The following is a 27,921-nucleotide window of genomic DNA, read 5'->3' as shown; positions in this document are numbered from 1 at the left end:
TGGGACCCGACCCACAGCGACCTTCGCCTGGCGCCCGGTTTTCACCTAAGGCGTTAGCAGCAGCAGCAGCTTTCAGCGCGTGCCCCCGCTCAGCTGTGTCCCCACCAGCGCTGACTCAGCCAGGTGCGCGGTGGAGGGCGGGGCGACCCGGCAGGGGGCGTGGCGAAGGCCGCTGATTACTGCCTATAACACCCCCTTTACCTAAATTAGAAATTAAAGCCAGGACGCGCCACCCCTTGTGAGTCCCTGAAAAGTAGAAAACTAAGTTTGGAGACAGTTCAAAGGCGCTTGCCTTGACCCCTGGCAGTTTTTGTTTCCCGCCCCCCTGCACAGACTAAAGCGCCCGCGCTGCCATTGGCTCCGGCTGGGGGTGAGTCCGGAAGCTGCTCCGGGGAACTTTGGGCTCTGAGCTCCAAGTTGCGGTAGGCGAGTCCTTGCCCGTGCGGTTTCCTGGGGCTCTCTTGCTTCCCTTGCAGCCGTTGTGTAGGGAATTGCAGCCAGCCATGGCTCCGGCCTGGCGCTGACACACCCTGGAGCGGCGTCTGACCGGTCCGCAAAGCCACCGGCTGGCCCGAGTGCATCCTCACATAAGTGCGCAGATCCGGAGCTCGGGGCGCGACCTGGGTCTCAAGTGGATGCGGGTTACCGACCCCTGTCAAATTGTGTAGCTGGAGGAGGGTAAGCGGAAATGTAAATCACTTTCCGCACATTTCAGAGTTTCTACTTTCCTAGACTATCAAAAATTTAAAAATTGTTAAAATTTTTACATATGGCCGGGCGCGGTGGCTCAAGCCTGTAATCCCAGCACTTTGGGAGGCCGAGACGGGCGGATCACGAGGTCAGGAGATCGAGACCATCCTGGCTAACACAGTGAAACCCCGTCTCTACTAAAAAAATACAAAAAGCTAGCCGGGCGAGGTGGCGGGCGCCTGTAGTCCTAGCTACTCGGGAGGCTGAGGCAGGAGAATGGCGTAAACCCGGGAGGCGGAGCTTGCAGTGAGCTGAGATCCGGCCACTGCACTCCAGCCTGGGCGACAGAACGAGACTCCGTCTCAAAAAAAAAAAAAAAAAAAAAAAAAAAATTTTTTACATATGACTCTCCCAGTTGAATGTTATTGAAATCAACCTAATCTCAGTTATTAACGCGTAGAAGCTCCCCTTGAGGCTTATTTCGGCCTCCATACCCCGCCCCCCCGCCCTCCCGCCCACACACACAAACTGTGTTGCTTTCTCCTTCCGCCTATGTGCTCCTAAAGCACTCAGTGTTTACCTGTCATCATACTTCATTGAAAGTACAAACTTGTCACTTGTCTGTCCACCCCAACTAAGCTTCTTGAGAATTAGAACTTTGATGTCTCTTCCCAGCACAAGCGTTTTATGTGCATTTTGTTGAAGAACTTCAAACATGATCTAAAAAATCATGACTCATTTGTATTTCAAACCCCAACCTCTCGCTTGAGTTCCCAGCTGACAGCAACTACAGACTGAGCTTATTTGGAATTCAGTAGCACACATGGCTTTTAACGATTTTTAAAATTTTGGTACTGTCAACATCGCAAATTCACTGTGTCCAAAATAGAGTAGAATGTTGTTTCTACCCACCTATACTCTGTCATCCCCTGAAGTCCTTTCGCCATGCTCCACCACTCAAGCCTTGCCTATCGCAGTAAATGGCAGTTCTGTCTTTCCAGTTGCTCACACATAAAACTAGGCTGCTACTTTGATGTGTTCGTTTTTCTCTGTTCTGTATCTAATTCCTTAGCAATCCTGTCAGTTCTACCTCCAAACAGTACTCAGAATATTCACTGCTCTAACTCCAGCTTAAATCACCATCATCCTTTTCCTGGAATGCTGCATCAACCTTCTAATCACTCTACTTTCCTCCTCTTCCTTCCTCACTTTCTTCTTCCTTCGTGTAAATCATTTCATCCTTCTGCTTAAAATCTTCTCTTGTTTTCTTATGACACTTAAAATGGCAAACTCTTACCCTTGAGCCCTGCAGAATTTGGCTGCCATCAGTCTCTCCCACTTCACCTTCTGCCTCCTTCACACTCTAGCCATGCGCACTTTTTTATTCCTCAGGCTTACCAAGCTCAGTTGCATCTTAGAGAATTTGTTCTTGCTGTTTCTTCTGCCTGGAATACATGTTTCCCAATCTTTTAAGACTATTGTTATCTGTAGGTTTCGTCTCGGATGTCACATCTGAGAGAGGTTTTCCTTGACCACTGTAGCCAAAGTAAATGTTGATCATTGAAGGAATAAGGGAATGAATGAATGGAGTGGTGCAGAGTTGATAATAAAGGCTAATTCACTATATATCTCCAAGCAAATCAGTTTGTAATGCTTTTCCTGCCTAAAACCTATACAGCTGATTCACAAATACTTGGTTGACAGGTTTTAGATACCATTGTGGCTCATCAGCTTATATGTTGTTGGGGCCAGAATGTATTCTTACACTTCATTCCAATTTGATTTTACAGAAGAGTTGGGGTTTTTATTTTTCTTTTAATTAAGAGGGCTGTGAAATTGTTACCTATAACTTTAAATCTCATTTAATTCCTCCCAATAGGATTTAAGATGGATTGGCATCAAAATTCACTTCTTTAACAAAAGTGCTTCATGACTTTAATAAAATATTGGAGAGTGGTAGGATCCATGGAAGCACTTTACAAAAACTTGTGATAGGAAGTTTTGATGATGAGCTGACTTTGCAACAATTGGAGTTGCAAAATGAACCAATTTTACAATGCTTCCAGAGTGCAGTTAGTGAAACAAAGATGAAGATATCAGTCTTCTCCCAGGGAGTGAATAGGAGTGTGAAGAGGATGGTTCAGAGATAGAGGCTGATAGCCAGGAGGACCTAGAAGATTTAGAGGAGGAAGAGGAAGTGTCAAATATGGGTGGTGACAATCCTGAAGTGAGTGAGAGAGCAAACTCAAGCAAATTCGATCTGAAAAAAAGCCCAGTTTTCAGTGATGAGGATTCTGACCTTGGCTTTGATATCAACAAATTTTGGAACAGCAGAGCAAGGTACAAAACAAAGGACATGGGAAACCAAGAGACAAGTCCATAGTAGATGAGAAACTCTTCCAACTCTTTGAAACGAAGGCTTATTTAGAAAACAGAGAAAAAGAAGAGGAATGAAAAAAATTATGATGATGATGATGAGGTGGATGATACTGATTGTTTTTTAAGATAGTGATTCTGATGAAGGTGAAGGGGGACTGTTTGGAAGTAAAAAACTTAAAAGTTTTGAGAGAGGAGAGAGCACCTTCTTCCTCCTCAAATTAGCTTTTGTTCTGTTTTCCTAGGAGAGATGTAATTGTAGTTAGAAGATTTACAGCTAAGAAATACTGTGCTCTATCTTATCAGTTATAAATGAATGTACTTCCATTCAGTTTATGTTTCATTTGTTCCTCTAATCGTTTTATGGTAGTGTTTTTAGTTGCCAATTTCACCTAATAACTATTTTTGGCTTATAGTATTATTAAGTTAGAAAGTAATGTAGACATACAGTATACATACAAATATATATGCATGTGTTAATGATGTATTTTCCTATTCCTAATTAATAGTTTAAAAAATTTTTTTATTTTAGTCAGGTAAAAAAAAAGTTCCAGAAACATGAAGTACAAAGATTTTTTGGATCCAGTTGAAAGTGATGAAGACATAGCAAGTGATCATGATGATGAGCTGGGTTCCAACAAGATGATGAAATTGCTGAAGAAGAAGCAGAATAACTAAGCCTTTCTGAAATGTGAGTATTTTGAACCACCCTTTGCAATGTGAGCTGAAATTGCCCAATTATGTATTTGTACTTGTGATTTTCACATATGTTTGTTTTAAGAAGGTTAGATTCTCTCCTATCAGATATTCTCAAGATAGCAAGAGGAAAGTCTCTGGATTTAAAGGGACATTAGAGGTCAGTTAATGAAGAAAAAATATTACTGGCAGTAGCAATCAAACCTTTCTTACCAGGAACTTTGATTTGGTTTTGTGCCCCCAAAATCCTGTTATTTTTGTGAGATAGGAAGTTTTTATTATAGATTGATGAATAATTTATTTTCTATATATTGGACACTTTTTGTTCTGTTTCTTCCATAGCATTTCACTGAAATGATACCTTCTCTTCCTTAATACCTGAATGATTTTGGAAGTTCTGAGTATTTGGTTGCATTAGGCATATAAAAGAAGAACTTTATTGAGGGAAAATATGTTTCCTTTTGTTTTTCTAATGGAAAGCAGAATACTTCTTTTGATAAGAGTTTTGGTATTGTAGGGATGAAGATGATGACCTGGAAGAAAGTGAAGACAGTAAACAATGTAAAGAAAGCTTGAAAAGAGTGACCTTTGCTTTGCCAGATGGTGAGGCAACTGAAGATGCAGGTGTTTTAAATGTAAAGAAAAATTCTGATGAAGTTAAATCCTCTTTTGAAAAAAGACAGGAAAAGATAATTAAGAATTTAAGGAAGTTTTAATATGCTTGACATGATTGTGGAACTGACAGACTACTAACAAATATTCCCTATTTTTCTTTTCTTTTCTTTTTTTTTTTTTTTTTTTTTTTTTTTTTTTTTTGATGGAGTCTTGCTCTGTCACCTAGGCTGGAGTGCAATGGTGCAATCTCGGCCCACGGAAGCCTCTGCCTTCTGGGTTCAAGTGATTCTGCCTCAGCCTCCTGAGTAGCTGAGACTAGAGGTGCTTTCCACAATGCCTGGCTAATTTTTGTATTTTTAGAAGACATGGGGTTTTATCATGTTGGCCAATCTGTTCTTGAACTCCTGACCTCAGGTGATCCTCCAGCCTCGGCCTCCAAAAGTGCTGAGGTTACAGGCGTGAGCCACTGTGCCTCAGCCTTCCCTATTTTTCTTATAACTATTAACCATTCTTTGAAAACAGATATCTTGGCCAGGTGCAGTGGCTTACGCCTATAATCCTAGCACTTTGGTAGTCTGAAACGGGAGGATCACTTGAGCTCAGGAGTTCAAGACCAGCCTGGGAAACATAGTGAGACCTTGTCTCTACAAAAGATAGAAAAATTAGTGGGGCATGGTGCTGTGTGCCTGTAGTCCAGCTACTTGGGTGGCTGAGGCGGGAGGATCACTTGAGCCCAGGAGGTCTATGCTGCAGTGAGCTACGATCACATCACTGCTCTCCAGCCTGGGTGGTGGAGCAAGATCCTGCCTTAAAACAAACAAACAGAAAACCGAAAATCTTGCTGCTACTCTCTAAAGCAAAAGCACACTATATAGAGATGCCATACGGAAAGATCTGATTTGCAAAAATCAGTGCCTGCATTACCCAGCCTATAGCTTTCAATTTGGGGCCTGTGTGTAAAATGGTTGTTTCTTTTCTCTCTCCTTATGTCTTTATATGTATAGCATGTCTCTCCTGACAAAGCTGTCCTGAAAGCCTCTTGTGACTGTTTTCACTGCTCTGGAGGATACGGCCTGTGTCTTTAAGGTGCTCCACAGATTTTGGTGAGTGCCAAAAAATCGTAATTTTAATTAATACCATGACAAACATATCTTCCAAAGTATGTCGTGATTTCAGACAAGTGAAATTTCATTTAATTTTAGTAGATGTAGTCTGGCTCCAATAATTTGGCTATGTTATTTGTCCAATCTTACAATTTTATTATAATAAAAATAAGAATAGTGCCAGGCATAGCAGCTCACACTTGTAATCCCAGCACTTCGGGAGGCTGAGGAGGGAGGATTGCTTGAGCCCAGGAGTTTGAGACCAGCCTGGGCAACATGGTGAAACCCCATCTCCACTAAATTTTTAAAAATTAGCTGGATGTGGTAGCGTGAGCCTATAGTCTCTGCTACTCGAGGGGCTGATAGGGGATGATTGCTTGAGTCCAGGAGTTCAAGGCTGCAGTGAGCTAGGATTGGACTGTGACACTTCAGCCTGGGCAACAGAGCTGGAGAATAGGCAAATAAACGATAACAAGAATATCAAAAGAATTATTTTTAAAATCTGCAAATCTAAATTCATCATTGTCAGATTGTCCTTAGAAGATAAATTCTAAGGGAAAAAAACATAAAGTATCAATGAGTTGGTGTCCTCCCATCCCACTCCTCCCACCCTCCCCCCACAAAAAAGAAAGAAAGGTTTGGTTTTGCTTTGAAATTAAATCAGACCTTCAAGTGAAGTTTTCAGTAAATCACAAATAATTTATTGCAATTTCCACATATAAAGAATCAAATAGAACTTTCAAACTTTTTTTTTGAAACTGTTAGAACATGAAAACCCAAACCTGACAAAGGTACCTGACAAAGGTAGCATTAAAACACACACTCTCTCATTCATGACTTGTGATGCAGATGCAGCCCAGTGGAAAAATTATACCGCACAACCACATGAACCTTATTCTTTGGATCACTATTAGAAGATCTGGTACGATTCCTGGTTGCAAGACGTTAAGGAGAAAATACACGGTTCCCTCCATATATGTTAGAAAGACATTTGATAAAATTCAATATTTATTTCTAATTTTTTTTTTTTTACTCCTAATGGATTATAAATACATCTAGCCAAAAGCTGCCATCATGCATGATGGGTGAAATTCTACAAACATCCCTTTAAGATCCGGAATAAGATAAAAGGTCCAGTGTTACAGTTACCCCTGTTAATTAACACTAACAGTTATTAATCACATAAGCCAGTGAAACTACAAAAGATAAGAGATTAGGAAAACTACCAGGAGCCGTGGTTCACACCTGTAATCCCAGCACTTTGGGAGTTCAGGAGCTCCCAGCACTTGAGCTCAGGAGTTTGAGACCAGCCTGGGCAATGTGGTGAGACCTCATCTCTGCAAACAAATACAAAATGAGCTGGGCATGTTATATGCACCTGTGGTCCCAGCTACTTGGGAGTCTGAGGTGAGAGGACTGCTTAAGCCTGGGAGGCCGAGGTTGCAATGAGCTGAGATGGTGCAACTGTCCTCCAGCCTGGGCAACAGAGCGAGACTCTGTTTCAAAAAAAAAAATGATTAGGGATACTAAAATGAAAACATTAGTGTTTGGAGAGAAAACCGAATGGATAAACTGATTCTATATTGGGAAAATCAAATAATTCTCTAAGGTAGCTGAAAAAGCTGGCATTTTATACACTGAAGTCATAATTGTTGTCTTTTAGAAGTTACAGATAATAAGAATTTGAGTTTAGAGTCAAAAGGTTCAGCCTCCATCAAATACTAATATTCTAATCAAATAATTACTCAGCCCGGCGTGGTGGCTCATGCCTGTAATCCCAGCACTTTGGGAGGCCGAGGTGGGTAGATCACGAGGTCAGGAGATCAAGATCATCCTGGCTAACACGCTGAAACACCATCTCTACTGAAAACACAAAAAATTAGCTGAGGGTGGTGGCGGGTGCCTGTGGTCCCAGCTACTCAGGAGGCTGAGGCAGGAGAATGGTGTGAACCTGGGAGGTAGAGCTTGCCATGAGCCTAGATCATACCACTGCATACCACTGCACTCCAGCCTGGGTGACAGAGTGAGAGACTCCATCTCAAAAAAAAAAAAAAAAAAAAAAATATATATATATATATATATATATATATATATATATATTACTTAACTTTAGGATGCTCTAATAATCAAAATTGATAGTGGCTTGTGAACAGACAGATCACTTGAGTAGAATAGAGCCCAGAAATAAACCCAAATGCTTCTGAGGGAGGTTAGTATATTATAAACATGACATTTTAAATCAATGAGGAGAAGAAATTATTTGCAGCTCACCCCACCGTGGGCAGCAGGAATAGGAAGTCACTGGCAGAATAAAAAGATGGTAAGAACAGAGCAGAATTGTAGAACAGTACATGTCTTGCTTCCCCACTTTTCGAAGTATTTTTCGCTTTTACACAAGTATAAATGTACTTTTGTTTTCTAAGTGTATACTAATTCTTTTGTCTCTTTCTTAGATGAATGAAAAAATTATATCTTTAGAAAAAGAGTTGTTAGAAAAAAGCCTCGGCAGCGTCAGGGGGCAGTGGCAGTATAGAAGAGACCAGAGAACAGCCTCCTGGAGGAGACCCTGCGCTGTGACCATGCTGTCCGGATGGGTGCGGGGCCCTCTTCTGCAAAGTGTTCACTTCTGTGCTTTTTCTATGGTTCCATTTCATAGAAAGATTTGGGGTGATGTTTCTTTTCCCTCAACTTTTTAGTTTAAAAACTTGCAAACACAGAAATGTTGATAAAATAATACAGTGAACGTCTGTATGCTATTCAACTGGATTCACTAGTTAACGTTTTGTCGTATTTGTTTTCTCTCTTCCGCTTATGAAAGATTGTATATGTGCCCTTTTAACCCCTGAATCATTTCAAAGTAAATTGCCAGTATCAGAGCATTTCACTCTTAGGCGCTTTTGCAGCTATCTTCTAAGAACCAGGATATTCTCCTATATAATCACAATACCATTGATCTACCCAAAAAATTTAACATCAATACACTAATGATACCTAACATATAGATTATAATCAGCTTTCTTGCCATAATCTGTTTAGAAGACTTGCATCCTGTCACTGTCCACTGATTAAATTTTGAACTCTAACTTGGAACCCTGATCGTCTCACTGCCTTCTTTCTTATGCCCATTAAGTCAAAATGAGTTCTTATTTTATTTCAATGGAAAAGAGAATGGAAAAGAGGGGAAGAGTCCCTAGGTACCTGGAGAAAGTATGAGCACTTACTACCACACGTATTCTAGTTCTGCAGTTTTCAAACTCCAGGGAGCATCTCAAGGCTTATGAAAGCACCAGATAGCTGTCCCTCTTCCCCACTTTCTGATTCAGGAGGTGTGGGGCTGGCCCAGGAATCTGCGTGTCTAACAAGTTCCGACGTGTTGCTGATGCTGAGGGTCTAAGGACTACAATGCAAGAATTAGTGGTTTAGTGGATATCTACCTAATGATAGATACTGTATTTCCTTTAGCACCTGTGATTACAGAGGAAACACCTTTCAACTGGAGGATATCATTAAACAGAGGATAAGAGATCAGGTCAGGCCGGGCGCGGTGGCTCAGCCTGTAATCCCAGCACTTTGGGAGGCCGAGACGGGCGGATCACGAGGTCAGGAGATCGAGACCATCCTGGCTAACACGGTGAACCCCGTCTCTACTAAAAAAATACAAAAAGCTAGCGGGCGAGGTGGCGGGTGCTTGTGGTCCCAGCTACTCGGGAGGCTGAGGCAGGAGAATGGCATAAACCCAGAGGCGGAGCTTGCAGTGAGCTGAGATCTGCCACTGCACTCCAGTCCGGGCGACAGAGCGAGACTCCGCATCAAAAAAAAAAAAAAAAAAATCAGGTCAGTAAGAATTGAATTTACTTAATTGAAATGTCACTGAAATTTTTAGAAATCATATGACAGGCCCAGCACAGTGGCTCATGTCTGTAATCCCAGCACTTTGGAGGCCAGGCAAACATATCCCTTGAGGTGAGGAGTTTGAGACTAGCCTGTCCAACATGGTAAAACTCTCTCTCTACTAAAAACACAAAAATTAGCTGGGCATGGTGGTACATGCCTGTAGTCCCAGCTACTCGGGAGGCTGAGCCAGGGGAATCTCTTGAACTCGGGAGATTGAGGTTGCAGTGAGCTGAGATGCGCCACTGCACTCCAGCCTGGGCAACAGAGTAAGACTCCATCTAAAAATTAATTAATTAATTAATTAATTAATTAAAAAAATAAAGGGAGGATGGGGCAGCTTTGTGTACTGCATGCCCTGAAAATGGGCTGATTTCCCTCGAGAGGCAGGGATTTAAGCTCTCTAGCCTACATGGGATACATACAGGAGAAAAAAGAAGAAAAAGAAAAGAAATGTAAATATAATCTCCCTGATGATAAAGGAAATCACATTCTTTTTATAATAATTTGGATGACAAAATATAAAGAATAATCTTCAATTTTGCCACTCAAAACATTCTGGTTTGTTGCTTTTTACACTTTTTACACCTAGAAGCATTTTAAAAAGGAGAATTGTAATATATGGTCTTTTGTCACTGACTATATTTTAAGCATGTTTCTATGGGAGAAATATATCCTGGCATCATCATTTTTAATCGCTGCATGTAAAGTGAATCGTTGCCACCCCAGAGCTGAATTTCCCTCTATATACATTTTAATGGACTCTAGTAAGGATTTTTACACCAAATTCATAGAAGCAGAATTTCTAGAGGAAAATAATATAAAACAGTTTTAGGAATTTAAAAGAAATCTTCAAACTATCCTGTAGGATTATTGGTTCAGTTTATATTCCCACCAACAGGGACAGAGCTCCAGGTTCCCCCTTCCATTTGTCATCTTTGCTGGTCTTTAAGCAGAACATCTCACTGTTTTCATTACATTTCTTTGATTTCTAGTGCTTTCTAGTGCTTTTGAATCTTTTCATATGCTCATTGGCCATTTTTATTCCTGTGGGAAGGGCCGGTTTCTCCATTGCCCATTTCTGCTGGAAATAATTCATTTTTTTTCTGAGTAATTTTAAAGATTTCTTTATAGGCTAAGGATATAAGCCTTTTATCTGTCATTGAGGTTACCAAGACTTTCTCCAAGTAAGTAATTTGTCATTTCACTTTATTTTTTATTTTTGCTAGCAAAGCACCAAAGTCAAATTTCACTTTTATCCTGCTGAGTGAAAACATTTTAACTTAGTGATTTTAGTGGAAACAGGAGCAGGACAGAATGTAATATCTAGATCTCACTCTGTCACCCCGACTGGAGCGCAGTGGCATGATCATAGCTACTGCAGCCTCAAACTCCTGGGCTCAAGCGATTTTCCCACCTCAGCCTCCCAAGTAGCTCTAGGACTGCAGGTGTGTGCCGCCATGCCCAGCTAATTTTTAAATTTTTTGTACAGATGTGAATTCGCTATGCTGCGCAGGCTGGTCTTGAACTCCTGACTTACCCCACCTTGGCTTGCCAATATGCTGGGAGCATAGGCGTGAACTACCGCTCCCGGCCAAGAGCTTATGTTGTTTGCTAGAGATGTTCTTGGTATTTTTTTGTATTTGAGGCTTTCATGCTAGTGCTGAAGTATTACACTCACCATCTGAGGTTTACAGGACTTTTGTTTTAATATCAAACAGAGGGAACTGTTTAGTTTTGCATCTTTGCAGGTATACAAAATGTGCCTACCAGGACTCTGCTTTGTATCCATTGGAAAGCAAGAAATAATACATTAAAACTTTGTCTGGCTAGAGGCTTTGAAGAATGGAGTGTTCTGGTTGAATTCTATTAACTTGGAAGGATGAAGGTGAAAACAATTCAAAACTGTAATTTCCTGTTGAATGCAATGTGAAAATATAGCCAGTGATTCCACTTTTCTTCTCTAGTAAGTTTGGACATTCAGAGCTACTTGGTCTTTTATCATAGAACTCCTAGTGTGCCTGAGTCTTACATTGTGAAGATCCTTTTCTAAAACTTTAGATGTAAGAGAATATAAATGATATTGGATGAGATCAGGCTGGATGAGAACTGATACCTGTAAATATACTTTGTAGACTAAATCTCTGATTGCCACCTGCTTTCTTATTAACTCATAAAAATAAAACACATTGGATGGAGGGTGAAAGTAGGAACGAGATTTATGTCTTTTAATTGCATGTCATTGTTTCATATCGAGACAGAACATATGGTGTCCCTGGCTTTGGACCTACAGAAGGAAACGCTTTTCTACCTGCTGTATGCCAGAGGTTCCGGAACACCTGGAGGACTTATTGCAGCACAGATTGCTGGGCCCTACTCCAGAGTTTCTGATTCATCAGGTCTAGGGTGGGCCTGAGAATTTACATCTATAAGACATTCCCAGGTGCTCCTGGTCCAGAGACTATATTTTTGAGAACCACTCTTATATACTAACTATAAATTGCAGAACTCTAGAAAAAAAGCTTAGTTTGGTCTGGGATAAGAAGCACACAGGTAATGGAGCAAATCATGAAAAAGTCAACCCTTGATCCCAGGTAGCAAGCACAACACGGTGACAGAACACAACTCTTGGTTTTCATGATTGCAAGTCATAGCCAAGTATCAAGTGAGAAATGCAGTTTCATTTGCAGGGCTTAGAGAGGCCAGGTGATTCTAGAAAAATAGGATTTAGTGATTAACCTCATGAGAGTGGGACTTATGTCCTTTTTCTCTCCCCCATCACTTAGCATTTAGCCTTATTTTAGAACGATCCTGTATTTGTTTTAAACTTGTAAAGAACGTTGAGTGCTTATTAAATGGAAAGCTTTCCGTGTGTGTGTGTGTGTGTGTGTATGTGTGTATGTAGGTATGTATTTAGAGACAGTCTTGTTCTGTAGCCCAGGCTGAAGTGCAGTGGCATGATTTTGGCTCACTGCAACCTCCGCCTCCCAGGTTCAAGGGATTCTCCTGTCTCAACCTCCCAAGTAGCTGGGACTATAGGCACCTGCCACCGTGACCAGCTAGTTTTGTATTTTTAATAGAGACAGGGTTTCATCATGTTGGCCAAGCTGATCTTGAACTCCTGAACTTAGGTTATCCACCCACCCCAGCCTCCCAAAGTGCTGGGATAACAGGCGTGAGCTACCACGCCTTGCTCAAAAGCTTTGTGTTTTTAAGGATGTTAGACAGGTTTGTTTTTTTTTAAACAAAAAAAGCCTTAACAATAATGTAGGAGAATAAGAGAAAGTTTTTCCAAAAAAGAGAAATGATTGTGATTATTTTATCTCCTTGGAATGTTGGATAATATAGTCTGCTTTATCAATCATCAAGCACATTATAAAATTTCCATTTTAATAGGATTTGTACCTCAATTGATGTAATACAATTTTTAAAGTGAAAGCCAGCCCCGCGCCTGTCCTGGAGTGGGCGGGAACAGCAGTTGCATGGGCGGTTTTCCATGTGACAGTACAGGTCCTTCATGACACGCTACTGTGCCATGTCTGCCCCACCCCCCACCTCCCAGTAAGAGCTCTGTCTTCCTCTTTCTATAGGAAAAGAAGGCAAGCCACCAACATCAGGATGCCCTAAGGAGGGAGCTAGAGGTGAGTGGAGGGTGTGAAGTTCCCTCCTGTCCTCTGGAGAAGGTTTCTTTGCTTCTCTTTCAGCACTTGCTTGTCTTTTCTCCCAAAGGACCAGGTTCATACCATACGAATCCTTACGTCAGAAAACTGAACTTCAGACGGCACTCTATTACAGCCAGCATGCTGTCCAGCAGTTGGAAGGTGGGAATCTGGCACCCCGTCATCCTTCAACCTGGCACTTTGACAGGCCTTTATGGGGAGTCCTTTGGGCTGCATCTGAATGTCTCTCATTCCAGGAGAGTCCAGAGATCTGGTGAGCCGCCTGCATGATTCATGGAAGTTTGCAGGAGAGTTAGAGCGGGCCCTCTCTCTACTGTCACTACACAGAAAAAGAAAGCAGACAGGGTGAGTCCAGCTGCCCCGTCCCCTGGGAGTCCGGCTTCGCAGTTGGAGGAGTGAGCCTCAAAGTCCCTTCTGTCGGATGGAGTGTCCTGCCCGGAAGACAGCGTGGCCATTTCTTGCTGCTTTTGTGCGTGGTTGTTGGAGGCCAACTGGGGCTGAGTCAGCTGCTGTGGGTGAGTTGGGGGGTGCTGTGGGGAGCGAGCGCTGGACATAGAGCTCGCAGGCCAAGTGCCCGCCCTGCCCATACTTGGCTGTGGCCTTGGCCAAGTCCTAAGTAGCGGTTAGGGTACTTGTACCATAAAGGTACAGAAGAGTATCTTGAGTATATTATTATTTCTGTTGAGAGAGGGAGCACGTATATGTGTGTGAGTGTATGTATTATGGTAACATACATAAAACATGTCTGTAAGGATCATGAAAAACTCAGGAGAGAGGAACAGTGTTGGGGGGAGATATTTCCCTTCTGTACTTTCTGAGTTTTGGACTATGCGAATGTATCATCCTTTCAAAAAGTCAATAAAAGATTAATGTCCTCCTTCTTACCTGTGCCCCTGCCCCCAGCCAAACGCTGCCTCAAAAAACGAACAAAAACAAAAGGAAAAAGAAAGAAACAAAACAAAGAAAGAAAAACAAATGAGACCCTGGGCTTGGAAGTGCCTTGAGAGCATGTCAGGTGTGACTGGGAGTGGGGAGTGGTATGTGGAGGAGTCACTGTGGCTGCTGTTCCTGGTCGGCCAGCCGCTCCTCTGCCTGCTCTATCCTGACTTCACCCTTCTCTGTTTGCAGTACATCGAGGAGTTAACAAAGGAGAGGGACGCCCTGAGTCTGGAACTGTACAAGAACACGTACATTGTGGGACGGTGGGATGGGAGGTCTGGGGGCTCTTAGCCTGGGGGGTGTGCTGGGAGGTGAGGGTACAGGTGGGCATGGTGAGAGGCTCATACAGGTTTTCATGTGTGCACAGGGAAGCTCTAGTGCCGGCTGTGCCACTGACTCATGGGGTAGCCTCAGGCAACTCATGTCTTCTCTCTGGCCTGCCACCTGGGACTTTTAATTCCTGGGGTCCCTTCCAATGCCACGGTTCTGTGGTTGTGGGGTGAAAGCAGAGGGTTGATCACCAAAGCGTTCCTTTCTGTTCTTCGTTCATTCCTTTATCTACTGCCTCTGGTCATAGCATAACCGATGAGGAGTTGAAGGAGAAAAATGCCGAACTACAAGAAAAACTTCGACTTGTAGAATCTGAAAAGTCTGAGATCCAGCTCAATGTAAAGGAGCTAGAAAGGAAGCTGGAGAGGGCCAAGCTCCTGCTGCCACAGGCAAGTGGCTGCAGCCCCGGGGGTTGCAGGATCCCCATCCGGCTGGGACCATGGTCTAGGGATCATGCAGGATATGGGGAGGCTCCAGCCAAGAGCTGGAAAATTGGGGTCCTTGTTCTCCCTCCAAATATCTTGCCTGCCATTCTTCTACCGTGCACAAGACAAGAAGGCAAAAATAATAAACATCTAAAAGCCTGCAGCAAGACCTGGAGAAGAGTAAGCCGCCATGTGACTGTTTAGAATATAGTCAGAACACAAACCTGAAAAGAAAAAGAAAATTTATTTATTTTAAATTGTGGCAAAATACTGACCAGGAGCGGTGGTTCACTCCTGTAATCCCAGCAATTTGGGAGGCCGAGGTGAAAGGATCACCTGAGGTCAGGAGCTCAAGACAAGCGTGGCCAACACAAAAATTAGCCGGGCATGGTGGCACATGCCTGTAATCCCAGCTACTTGGGAGGCTGAGGCAGGAGAATCGCTTGAACCCAGGAGGCAGAGGGTGCAGTGAGCTGAGATCGTGCCACTGCACTCAAGCCTGGGTGACAGAGCGAGACTCCATCTCCAAAAAAAAAAAAAAAAGGTTTCTTCCGTATCTTCCTTACATGTGTGTTTCCATTTTTTTTTTTTTTTTCTTGTTCTTTCTCATTTAGTCTTGCCTTATGGCATTCCTAGTAAACTTTTATCTGCCTCCAGAGAGTATTGACTTTGACTTTATAGCACACAGTTGGAGTAAGCGCAGATCACCTTCATCTAGTTTGGGACTAAGCTGGTTCAAAGCAGGTTTTAGTTTTTTTGACGGCTGGTCTATTTTTTACTCATTTGTACTCCTAGGGGTGACCCTTCCAGGGTCCCCACCAAGGTCCCATCTCCTTACTGGGACCCAAGTTCTCATTAAGTCATTTCAGCCCTGTGAGTGCCAAACATTCAGCTAGGCTTTCCAGCCTCTTAACTACCACATCATACTCAGTTTCTTAGCCTCTTAGCCCTCTATTGTTTACCAGTCACCAAATGTGGGAAAAGCACTACATACTGTCAGGGTCACCTCCTAGGCCTGGTCACTCAAGTCCTGGCTTGAAGGTAATTGAAGGTCTCCAATTACCTTCAAACAGTTTTTCTTGGTGGGGGACACATTTTTGTCCAGGTTTTTTAACTGCTGTTGTGGGGAGGCTAATCTATAACAAGCCTTCAGTGAAAACCTTCATGTCTTTTTCTTTTTTTTCTTCTGAGATGGAGTCCCAGTGTTGCCCAGGCTCTAATGCAGTGGCATGATCTCTGCTCTCTGTAACCTCTGCCTCCTGGGTTCAAGCAATTCTCCTGCCTCAGCCTCCTGAGTAGCTGGCATTACAGGCGTGTGCCACCATGCCTGGCTAATTTTTATATTTTTAATAGAGACAGGATTTAACCATGTTTTCCAGGCTGGTCTCGAGCTCCTGACTCAGGTGATCTACCCTCCTCGGCCTCCCAAAGTTCTGGGATTACAGGCGTGAGCCACTGCGTCTGGCCCATCTGTCTTTTAAAAAATGTTTTTAATTTGAGGTATAATTGACATTCAGTGAAATGCACAGATCTGCTTTACATTTTGATGAGTTTTAACAAATGCATTACCCATGTGACCCACCTTCTTTGAAGATATAGAACATTCCTATCATCCAGAAGGTTCTGTGCTTTAACCCTGTCCGGCACTCCCCCAGCAGCTGATGAATGTGCTGAGGACATTGGTACAGGATTCTGGCCTCCCCAGAGGAGCTGCTTTGACAAATCTGCTTGCCTTACCCAGCACTAAGTCCCTGTCTGCTCTCTCAAAATTTCCATCTTTAAACTGGTTGTACCTATAACCCTCCCTCATCAAGTCAGTAGATAAACAAACCCTGAAAAAAAACACCCCTTCCTGGCCCAGCAGCCCACAGCCTAGTATTTACTGTATCCCCAAGCTTTCAGAAATGTCACTCGCCTGCTGGTTCACCCTGACTAGGGCGGCAGGTGCACCGGAGCAGCTGGGCTCACGTGTTAAGCAAGAAGCCAATAGCTGGACAGTGACACTCAGACCTCAGCCTGGGAGAGCCTGGCTGAAAGCCCCCTTCTTTCAGGTCCCACTGTGGAGAGAGGGGGAGGAGCATACACAACTCTACTGCCCTCCTCATCCTTCAGCTGTGCTTCCTCCTGGGAAAGGGAGCTGTTCATTAACTTGGCCAAAACTTTCTTGAGGGCTGTAGGTTTGACAGGCTGGGTGTGTGGGGGCCACTGTGCTAGAGAGAGAGGCCCTGCACTCTCTACATGTGACTGCTCCCCTCAGAGCCACTTCCAGGGGAGGGGTTCTAACCCTGTGGGTGGGGACATTGTGTTAGTTTACAGTGGGCCATGGCTCCCTCTGACATCTCCAACTCAGAGGCAGTAGAGAGATGAGAAATTCCCTGCACCTCCTCCCTCAGCATCCCCACCTCTGCACACATCCACATACGGAGACCCTGACGGTGGTCCCTGGGAGTGCCGCCATCTGTGCCTCCTTTCCATGCCTGCAGCAGCCATGCCCACTCTCCAGACCCTCACCCTCCTGGCTCAGTAGGGGCTGCACTGCCTGGGGTCCTGCCCCTACACCTGGGCCTCTGTACCCATCAGTTCCCCCAGTCTGGTTCTTATTTCCCCCAACAAGTAGGGAGCCTGTAAGGTCACCTGCTGAGCAAGCTGGGGGAGAGAGTAGGGCGGGGCTGGGAGGATGAGGAGGAGAAGCTTATGGTCATGCTGGAGACTCAGCGGAGCAGAGACTATGCAGGCCCATTGGCTACCTAGACGGTGGTGATACCGCTCCCACCCTCACTTCTTTTTTGTTAACAAAACCATGACCTCATTAAATATTGGACACCTATAAACCTCATGGACCCTCCTCCAGCCTCCGTGCCATGTATTGGTGAATCTTAGTCAACTCTAGTCATTTCATTCCTCTGGACATTTATTGCCTGGGGCTTGGGCATGAGCTGCCTCTTCACCTGAGCCTGAGCCACAGGTGTACCTACCAACTGATGCACTGGGCCAGGGGGAGCTCCGTCTCGATGGAGATGAGCTGTGAAGAGCTGGTGGCTGGGCGGATCAGGTTGTTGTAACGGGTTTTGTTCAGAGGGTCGTCCATCAGCTTCTGTTCGGCATGGACCACATGGCAGTCCCCTGGCTAAACACACAGACATGCTGGCCCTTGAGCAGCTGTCCCCCACTGCAGCCACTACAAAGCGAGGGCCAAGAGGGCCAGGAGCACAGGCACCCTGAGGGCCGGTTGAAGCAGTGAAGGCGCTGGCAGGCCTGGATTTCCCTGGGGACTTCAAATGACATTCATGACAGAGCTCAGCTACCTCCTCCCATGCCACACCTCTTCCTCCTCCTCCTCCCTCAATCAATGAACAGCATCCCACCCTCTACACATCTGATATGAAACTGGGTGTCTCTTCCAGACTCCTGCCTTGGTTCATCCAAGTGGCCACCAAATCCTGTCTGTCCTCCCATCTCCATGGCTACACCCATGACCCTGCCTCCCCCACTATGCCCACCATCTGTTCTCTCCACCCGCACTCTGCCCCTGCCATCCATGTGTCATACAGTGGCAGACAGGTCTTTCTACAGCACACTGGACTAGGGCCCTTCCCTGCCCACAGCTCTCAGAGCTGGAGGTGGAGTTGAAACTCATGGTTTGACATTCAGAGCTCTTTCCCCCTCGGCACTGGCTCATCCAGAGTGCTCACAGTGCGGGGCAGGAGCCCCTGACTCAAATGTGGGTTTGGTGCACAACTGGGTCTGAGGTGGTGCTTTGCCTAAGAAGAGACAGGACTGAGATGGGGAGCTTTTCTGGGTTCAGAGTTAGACCAATTTGGAAAGTGAAATTTGCATTGAAAATATCTGATCTGCACTTAGACTCATAAAATATACAGTTGACAAACTAGACTCACGTGGCCATGTGGAGGCAGGAGGAGAAGATACAGGAGCAGGAGGAGAATATGCACAATCAGGAGGAGAAGATACGGGAGCAGGAGGAGAAGATACACGAGCAGGAGGAGAAGATACGGGAGCAGGAGGAGAAGAGGCAGGAGCAGGAGAAGAAGATGTGGAGGCAGGAGGAGAAGATGCATGAGCAGGAGGAGAAGATGCATAAGCAGGAGGAGAAGATATGGGAGCAGTAGAAGAAGAGCCAGGAGCACAAGGAGAAGATGTGGAGGCAGGAGGAGAAGATTTGGAGGCAGGAGGAGAAGATTTGGAGGCAGGAGGAGAAGATGCATGAGCAGGAGGAGAAGATGCATGAGCAGGAGGAGAAGATAAGAGAGCAGGAGGAGAAGATACGGGAGCAGGAGAAGAAGAGGCAGGAGCAGGAAGAGAAGATTTGGAGGCAAGAGGAGAAGATACGGGAGCAGGAGGAGAAGATGCATGATCAGGAGCAGAAGATACGGGAGCAGGCGGAGAAGATGCACAAGCAGGAGGAGAAGATACCGGAGCAGGAGAAGAAGAGACAGGAGCAGGAGGAGAAGATGTGGAGGCAGGAGGAGAAGATACGGGAGCAGGAGGAGAAGATACACGAGCAGGAGGAGAAGATACACGAGCAGGAGGAGAAGAGGCAGGAGCAGGAGGAGAAGATGTGGAGGCAGGAGGAGAAGATTTGGAGGCAGGAGGAGAAGATGCATGAGCAGGAGGAGAAGATAAGGGAGCTGGAGGAGAAGATGCACAAGCAGGAGGAGAAGATACAGGAGCAGGAGGAGAAGATGCACGATCAGGAGGAGAAGATGCACAAGCAGGAGGAGAAGATACGGGAGCAGGAGAAGAAGAGGCAGGAGCAGAAAGAGAAGATGTGGAGGCAGGAGAAGAAGATACGGGAGCAGGAGGAGAAGATGCATGAGCAGGAGGAGAAGAGGCAGGAGCAGGAAGAGAAGATGTGGGAGCAGGAGGAGAAGATTTGGAGGCAGGAGGAGAAGATGCATGAGCAGGAGGAAAAGATACAGGAGCAGGAGCAGAAGATACGGGAGCAGAAGGAGAAGATACGGGATCAGGAGCTGTGGAGGCAGGAGGAGAAGATACAGGAGCAGGAGGAGAATATGTACAATCAGGAGGAGAAGATACACGAGCAGGAGGAGAATATATGGGAGCAGGAGCAGAAGAGGCAGGAGCAGGAGGAGAAGATGCGGAGGCAGGAGGAGAAGCTACGGGAGCAGGAGAAGATGTGGAGCCAGGAGGAGAAGATACGGGAGCAGGAGGAGAAGATACGGGAGCAGGAGGAGAAGATACGGGAGCAGGAGGAGAAGCGGCAGGAGCAGGAGGAGAAGATATGGAGGCAGGAGGAGAAGATACGGGAGCAGAAGGAGATGATGCGGGAGCAGGATGAGATGATGCAGGAGCAGGAGGAGAAGGTGTGTGAGCAGGAGGAGAAGCTGTGGGAGAAGGAGATGCTGCGGGAGCAGGAGGAGAAGATGTGTGAGCAGGAGGAGAAGCTGTGGGAGAAGGAGGAAAAGATGTGGAGGCGAGAGGAGAAGCTACGGGAGCAGGAGGAGAAGATGTGGAGGTAGAAGGAGATGATGCGGGAGCAGGAGAAGAAGATGTGGGAGCAGGAGGAGAAGATGTGGGAGCAGGAGGAGAAGATGTGGGAGCAGGAGGAGATGATGTGGGAGAAGGAGGAAAAGATACGGGAGCAGGAGGAGAAGATGTGGAGGCAGGAGGAGAAGATGCGGGAGAAGGAGGAGAAGATGCAGAGGCAGGAGGAGAAGATGCGGGAGCAGGAAATGAGGCTGTGGCAGCAGGAGGAGAAGATGCAGGAGCAGGAGGTGAGGCTTCAGGAATGGGAGGAGAGGCTGGGGGAGCTGGGGTGGAAGGCCGAGCTCTGGGGGAGCAGGCGGAGGTGGGTGCAAACCCTGGAGATCATACAGAGTGACCTCACCACAACTTAGCAGATGGTGGTTGGCTCCCTGTTTTTCCACCAGTCTGTGGCCTACAGTTTAAATGGTGGGAAGAAGGGTGTGAGATTTGAGGCTGTGGAGGGAGGCATGGGCCTCTAGGCAAGGGAGGCAGTCACTTAGGCCTGGAGGAAGGGGCCAGGTGCCAGGGGCCTGGGCAGATAACAGAGCCCCACTGTGCCCTCGCCACCCTGTTTATGGGCCCAGAATCTGGAAGCCAGCCACTACCTACCGTGGTGCCTATCCTGCAGGTGGAGTTGAAGAGTCAATAGCCTCAGAGTCTGCAGCAGCAGCGAGACCGTTACCTGGGTCACCTGCAGCAGTACGTGGCCGCCTATCAGCAGCTGGCCTCTGAGAAGGAGGTTCTGCCCAGCTGCAGCAGCAGGAAGCTCAGGGCAAAGTGGTGGTCGAGATGGCCCACCAATAGTTGCAGGAGACCCAGTTGAGGGAGTTGATGAGGGTGGGGCCCTCAGGGGGACGACCTGGCAGCCTCCGTGCCTTCTCAATCTCTTTTCTGGCCCCTTAGGAGCACCTGGAAGCTGCCATCTACCGAGCAGATGACAAGAAGGCAAAAACAATAAACATGTAAAAGCCGGCAGCAAGGCCTGGAGAAGAGTCAGCCGCCATGTGACTGTTTAGAATATAGTTTGAGCACAAACCTGAAAAAAAAAATATTTATTTTAAATTGTGGCAAAATACTGCTCAGGCGCGGTGGCTCATGCCAGTAATCCCAGCAATTTGGGAGACTGAGGTGAATGGACCACCTGAGGTCAGGAGTTCCAGACCAGCCTGGCCAATACAAAAATTAGCCGGGCATGGTGGCGCATGCCTGTAATCCCAGCTACTTGGGAGGCTGAGGCAGGAGAATCGCTCGAACCTGGGAGGCAGAGGTTGCAGTGAGCTGAGATCGTGCCACTGCACTCAAGCCTGGGTGACAGAGCGAGACTCCGTCTCCAAAAAAAAAAAAAAAAGTTTCTTCCTTATCTTCCTTACATGTATGTTTCTATTGGTTTTTTTCTTGTTCTTTCTCATTTAGTCTTGTCTTTTCTTATGGCATTGCTAGTAAACTTTTATCTGCCTCCACACAATATTGACTTTGACTTTATGGCACACAATTGGAGTAAGGGCAGATCACCTTCATCTAGTTTGGGACTAAGCTGGTTCAAAGCAGGTTTTAGTTTTTGTGACGGCTGGTCTATTTTTTATTCATTTGGACTCCTAGGGGTGACACTTCTAGTGTCCCCATCAAGGTCCCATCTCCTTACTGGGACCCAAATTCTCATTAGGTCATTTCAGCCCTGTGAGTGCCAAACATTCAGCTAGGCTCTCCAGCCTCTTCACCACCACTTCAGACTCAGTTTCTTTTTTTTTTTTTTTTTTTTTTTGAGACGGAGTCTTGCTCTGCTGCCCAGGCTGGAGTACAGTGGCCGGCTCTCAGCTCACTGCAAGCTCCGCCTCCCGGGTTCACGCCATTCTCCTGTCTCAGCCTCCCGAGTAGCTGGGACTACAGGCGCCCGCCTCGTCGCCTGGCTAGTTTTTTGTATTTTTTAGTAGAGACGGGGTTTCACCGTATTAGCCAGGATGGTCTCGATCTCCTGACCTCATGATCCGCCCGTCTCGGCCTCCCAAAGTGCTGGGATTACAGGCTTGAGCCACCGCGCCCGGCCTCAGACTCAGTTTCTTAGCCTCTTAGCCCTCTACTGTTAACCAATCACCAAATGTCGGAAAAGCACTACAGACTGTCAGGGTCACCTCCTTGGCCTGGTCACTCAAGTCCTGACTGAGGTCTCCAATTACCTTCAAACAGTTGTTTTTGGTGGTGGGGGCACATTTTTGTCCAGTTTCTCTAACTGCTTTTGTGGGGAGGCTAACCTATAACAAGCTAGATAATTATCAAAGTTGTGTTATTTAATGCTTCCTACAAGTCAAAGAGATATTATTTTATCTTTTATTTTGCAGATTAGGGCACAATATTTGAATATTAAGTCATAATACCTAATGTTATAGTGCCAGGGAAGGGTTGAGCTTAAAGTCCAGTCTGAATGCAAAGACAGTGTTCCTTCTATAAACTCTTCAATTATATAGTCTGTATAAGAGAACTCTCTTCACTGAACGAATTAATCCATTTAGTTACTAGAGTAAAGCTGGTATGATTTAATTTCTCAAAGACCTTGGCTTAACACAGGAACATAATAAATTAAAATAGAGTAAAAATCTTTTGAAATAACTATGATGTATCTCTCAGGATAATATAAAAGGGAGGATCACTTCAAGGTCCAATAGTAGTAGATGGATGATTAAACAAATTATGCTCTGTCCATATACATGGTAGACAGATTTAAATCATTAGTTGTACAATATAAACTTTTAAATATGTCAACAGATGTTATAGTAAAACATTAAGGGAAAATACTTAATACCAATGAAGGGATCTCTTAACCTAATATTTAACACTTCATCACTTAATAGGATTTTGAAGAACACCTTTCTTATTTCTTTGTTCTTTTTAATTTAGAATCACACGGATTTTATATAGCATATATATATATATATATATTATTTTTTTTTTTTTGAGACAGAGTCTCACTCTGTCCCCCAGGCTGAAGTGCAGTGGCGCGATCTCGGCTCACTGCAAGCTCCGCCTCCCCTTCACACCATTCGCTTGCCTCAGCCTCCCATGTAGCTGGGACTACAGGCGCCCGCCACCATGCCGGGCTAACTTTTTTTGTATTTTTAGTAGAGACAGGGTTTCACCGTGTTAGCCAGGATGTTCGTGATCTCCTGACCTCGTGATCCTGGGGCCTCTGCCTCCCAAAGTGCTGGGATTACAGGCGGGAGCCACCACGCCTGGCCTTTCCTAGGAAATGTTTTGTTTCCATCTCATTACTTATCGGTCTTTTCAGGTTTTGGAGCTCTTCATGGTTCATTCTTGCTAGATTGCATGTGGCTAGGAAAGTATCCATTTATTCTAGATTTTCTAATTTATTGGCCTGTAGTTGCTCCTACTAGCCTCTAATGATCCTTAGAATTTCTACAGTATCAATGATAATGTTCCCTTTTTCATTTCTGATTTTATTTAGTTTTTTTTCTTTTTCTGTGTGTGTGTATGGCTAAAGGTTAATGGTTTGGTTTATCCTTTTTAAAAAACGAAGTTTACATTTTGTTGTTTTTTTTTTATTTCAATTTCATTAATTTCTGCTCTTACCTTTACTCTTTCCTTTCTTCTATACTTATTTTGGGTCTGGTTTATTCTTGCTTTTCTAGTTCTTTAAGATGTACCGGCCCCACGGTCCCGCCGAGCCCAGGCGGCTCCTGCCGGTATCCTGCGCGTGGGCCCGGCCAGCCGCGTCCCCCGGTCCCTATGGCAGTTCACTGGCCTGAGGCCGGCGCCGCTACAGGGCGCGGGGACCGCGCTGCTCCGGAGGTTGGAGCCGCGCGCCGCTGGAGGAGCTGCTGTTGGGGTGGGGTACGGGCGGCTCGCGGGGCGGCGCCGGCCTCGCGCCGCCCCTGGGGCTGTGGGCTCGGGCCGGCAGCTGCAGGTGCGGGGCTCTTGAGCCGGGCCGGGCGCTCCTTGGCTCCCCCGCGCCGGGTTCCCAGGTCCCACTGCCACTGCCTGGGCGGGAAAAGAGGCCTTGCGGCACCGGCCGGAGGCGCCTCCCAGGGAGGAGACGCGGCTGCGATCCGCGGCGGCCTGACTCTCTGGGGCCACGAAACTCCCGGGGCTGGTGTAACCTGAGCGCCTGAAGCTGGCAGCTGTGGTTGGATTTCTCACGATGTCCATTGTTAGCTCCATGTCTTCCCCCCTTCTTCCCGGGTAAGGTCATCGATGCCATCTATACCAGCCCCACTGTGGACTACAGCGACAACCTGACCCGCCTCTGCCTTGGGCTCAGTGGCCTGTTTCTGTGTGGTGCTGCCGCCAATGCCATTCATGTCTACCTCTTGCAAACTCCAGGTCAGCGCATTGGGAATAGGCTGAGAACTTCATTCTCCTCCCTTCTGAGGCAGGGTTGCTTTCTTTGACAAGACTCGCACAGGAGAATTGATTAACCGCCTCTCATCAGACACTGCACTCGTGGGGCGCTCAGTGACTGAAAACCTCTCAGATAGGCTCAGGGCCGGGGCCTTCTGTAGCCATCAGTATGATGTTTTGTGTCTCACCTGATCTGCCCACCTTTGTTTGGAGCGGTGCCTCCAGTGTCAATCATTGCTGTAATTTATGGACGATATCTACGGAAACTGACCAAAGTCACCCAGGATTCCCTGGCACAAGCCACTCAGCTAGCTGAGGAATGTACTGGCAGTGTAAGAACTGTTTGAGGTTTTGGGAAAGAAATGACTGAAATACAGATACATGCCAGCAAAGTGGACCACGTGATGCAGTTAGCAAGGAAAGAGGCATTACTCTGGCTGGCTTCTTTGGAGCAACTAGGCTCTGCGGAAACCTGATTGTGCTTTCTGTCCGGTACAAAGGAGGGCTGCTGATGGGCAGTGCCCACATGACCGTGGGTGAACCCTCTTCCTTTCTAATGTATGCTTTCTGGGTTAATGTATGCTTTCTGGGTTAATGAATGCTTTCTGGGTTGGAATAAGCGTTGGAAGTCTGAGCTCTTTCTACTCAGAGCTGATTGAAAGGACTGGGTGCCGTGGGGCGCCTCTGGGAGCTCCTGGAGAGAGAGCCCAAGCTGCCTTTTAACGAGGGGGTCACCTTCAATGAGAAAAGCTTCCAGGGTGCTTTGGAGTTTAAGAACGTGCATTTTGGCTATCCGGCTCGCCCAGAGGTGCCCGTATTTCAGGATTTCAGCCTTTCCATTCCGTCAGGATCTGTCACGACACTGGTTGGCCCAAGTGGTTCTGGCAAATCAACAGTGCTTTGGCTCCTGCTGAGGTTGTACGACCCTGCTTCTGGAACTATCAGTCTTGATGGTCATGACATCTGTCAGCTAAACCCAGTGTGGCTGAGATCCAACATTGGGACAGTGAGTCAGGAACCCATCTAGTAAACCACATGAGAAACTTTAATGCAAAACAGTGTTGCAGGAAAAAAAAAAAAAAAAAAAAAAAACTAAGAGACTGAAATATGTAAACCATATATCATGTTATTTGAAAAATACTTTTCTCCACAGTGTGTAAAATATTGTTTTGAAATGTACCTGTTCTCAAGATCTTTTTATTCAGAGTTTTAACAATTGTAACTTTTTCAATGTCTATAGCACCGAAGCTATTTTCAGATTTTGCATTTTCTTTTATTGTGGAATATTTTAATATAGCATGGCACCTCATTTTCTTTTGCCTGAAGATTGAAGCTATTGTCAAATGACAACTTTAAAAAGGGAATTATAAATAAAAAGCCTGATTATTTTAGGCCAGTTTACCAATCACTGTGTAATTCTTCTGGTAATATTCTATCTAATTTAAGTTCAATTTTACTAGATAGAGTAATGGAAAATGAAAATTTAACCCTGTATTCCGATAATCTCATGAAGCGAACTTAACTATTTAACATCAGCTGGAAAGAAGGGAACATTTCTAGTGCCCGTCTCCTGTGTCTTCAAAGGTGTGAGAGGTGAGGAATATGTGTTCCTATGGGAACTATGTTTGAATATGTGCAGTTTTCAACATTTTGGCACATGAAATCCTAACAAGTTTTTAAAAGGGCAGAAACTTTATTTTTTGAACAGGAAAACCTATTTTTTGAACAGGAAAACCCATTTTTTGAACAGGAAAACCCATTTTTTAAATTCACGTTTGACTTCTGGGAAGCAAGGGACGAACTAGGTATTATTAAGAATGAATGATTTTCTCATTTGTTTGAAGGCATGTATTTTGAAAAATATCTTAGAAATTTATCATTTCAAGACGAATTGAATCTTATAACACTTTTGGAATTTCATTAATAAGGCTAAAATCTGAGGAATATAACTAATTTTCAGCCTTAAGACATTTCAGTTTGGAAGTCCTTGCTATTCAATAGAATAACAAGAAAACTTCAGAGTGTATCACTCTCCTGAAAAGAAGATACTAATAAACCCTTTTTTATTTCTGGTTATAGTTTTATTTATCGTCTCAAAATTACTAAAGCAATGCTGGCAACCATTGAATTTGCCATGTTTTTTATTCAGTGCTGTTAATGTGCTGTTGCCTGAAGAAAAAAGTGCTTTTTCTCCATTGATGAGGCTAGACCCTAAGAAGTAATTAAGTCAATGGAAATCAAATGGAAGTTTTGCCATGAACTAAGCATTTATTAGTTCCCTGATTAGACTGGAAGAAGAAACCACTATTTCATGACAAGCATGGAATATTATATTTTATTCTTCATAATTAGTGAATAAAATTTATAGGAATGAATGAATGTGGTGTTTTCTGAAATAGTAAACATTACATCTGTGACAGTCATTTTAACAAGCTCTACTTGTGTTCTTTATAAAGTGTGATTTTCAGAAAGCAAACAAAACACAATTACAAGGTTAAATCTGAGGAATATAATCCTTGTGCCATGTATTTTCTGATACGTGATGTTCAATTATATCTTTAGGTAATATTTATATCATAGATTAAAATGTATAGTGAACTTAAAAAAAATGTATCATCAGGTTATTTATTTGAGGTTTTTCACTTTTTTTGATCTTGGAAATTGTAAGTATAAATTTCCCTCTTACTACTGCTTTTTGCTGTATCCCATAGGTTTTGGTATGCTGCGTTGCCATTTTCATTGGCTTCAATACATTTTTCAATTTCTTCTTAATTTCTTTGTTGAAATTCCAAGGATCATTAAAGGCTACTATGAGCAACCATAGGCAAATAAATTAGAAAACCTAGAATATAAGGATACACATACAGAAAAAATCACATTATCAATTTATTCTTAAATAGGCTTTGGTAATTTGTCTCTTTTAAGAACTTTAAACTGCCAAATTCGTGAGTATGGAATTGTTCATAATAGTTATTATCATTTAAATACAGAGGTTCTGTCATGGTACTTCTTCTTTTATCAGTCCTTTTTTCTTAGTCTTGCTAGTATGTAACAACTTTATCGATCTTTTCAAAGTAACATTTGTTTCACTTTGTGAATTTACTATTTACTTCCAATTTCATTTCTTTCTTTCATTACCTCTATTATTTTACTTTTCTCAAATTATGCTTCAATTTATTTGTTTCTTATTTTTTAATTGACTTTTAAACCTACATATTTTTCCAATACAAGAAGTTAAAGTAATAAATTACCCTCTCAATTTAACTCTGCACCACAAATATGTAGCTGTTATAATTTTATTTTTAACTGACACATAATTGT

The 27,921-nt window shown here is 44.5% G+C and overlaps 3 pseudogenes; all 3 read left to right on the top strand.

Annotated features, from left to right (window-relative positions):
• The first annotated feature begins 2,896 nt into the window (after positions 1–2,896).
• On the top strand, positions 2,897–3,789 carry LOC115897503 (annotated as a pseudogene).
• A 4,900-nt stretch (positions 3,790–8,689) lies between these two features.
• On the top strand, positions 8,690–21,216 carry LOC115897543 (annotated as a pseudogene).
• A 2,684-nt stretch (positions 21,217–23,900) lies between these two features.
• On the top strand, positions 23,901–25,627 carry LOC115897542 (annotated as a pseudogene).
• The last annotated feature ends 2,294 nt before the right edge of the window (positions 25,628–27,921 follow it).

The sequence above is a fragment of the Rhinopithecus roxellana genome, chromosome 5 (assembly GCF_007565055.1).
Source record: "Rhinopithecus roxellana isolate Shanxi Qingling chromosome 5, ASM756505v1, whole genome shotgun sequence".
Lineage (NCBI taxonomy): Eukaryota > Metazoa > Chordata > Mammalia > Primates > Cercopithecidae > Rhinopithecus > Rhinopithecus roxellana.
Note: the sequence above shows the minus strand (reverse complement) of the source record. Positions and strands in the feature narration are given on the sequence as shown.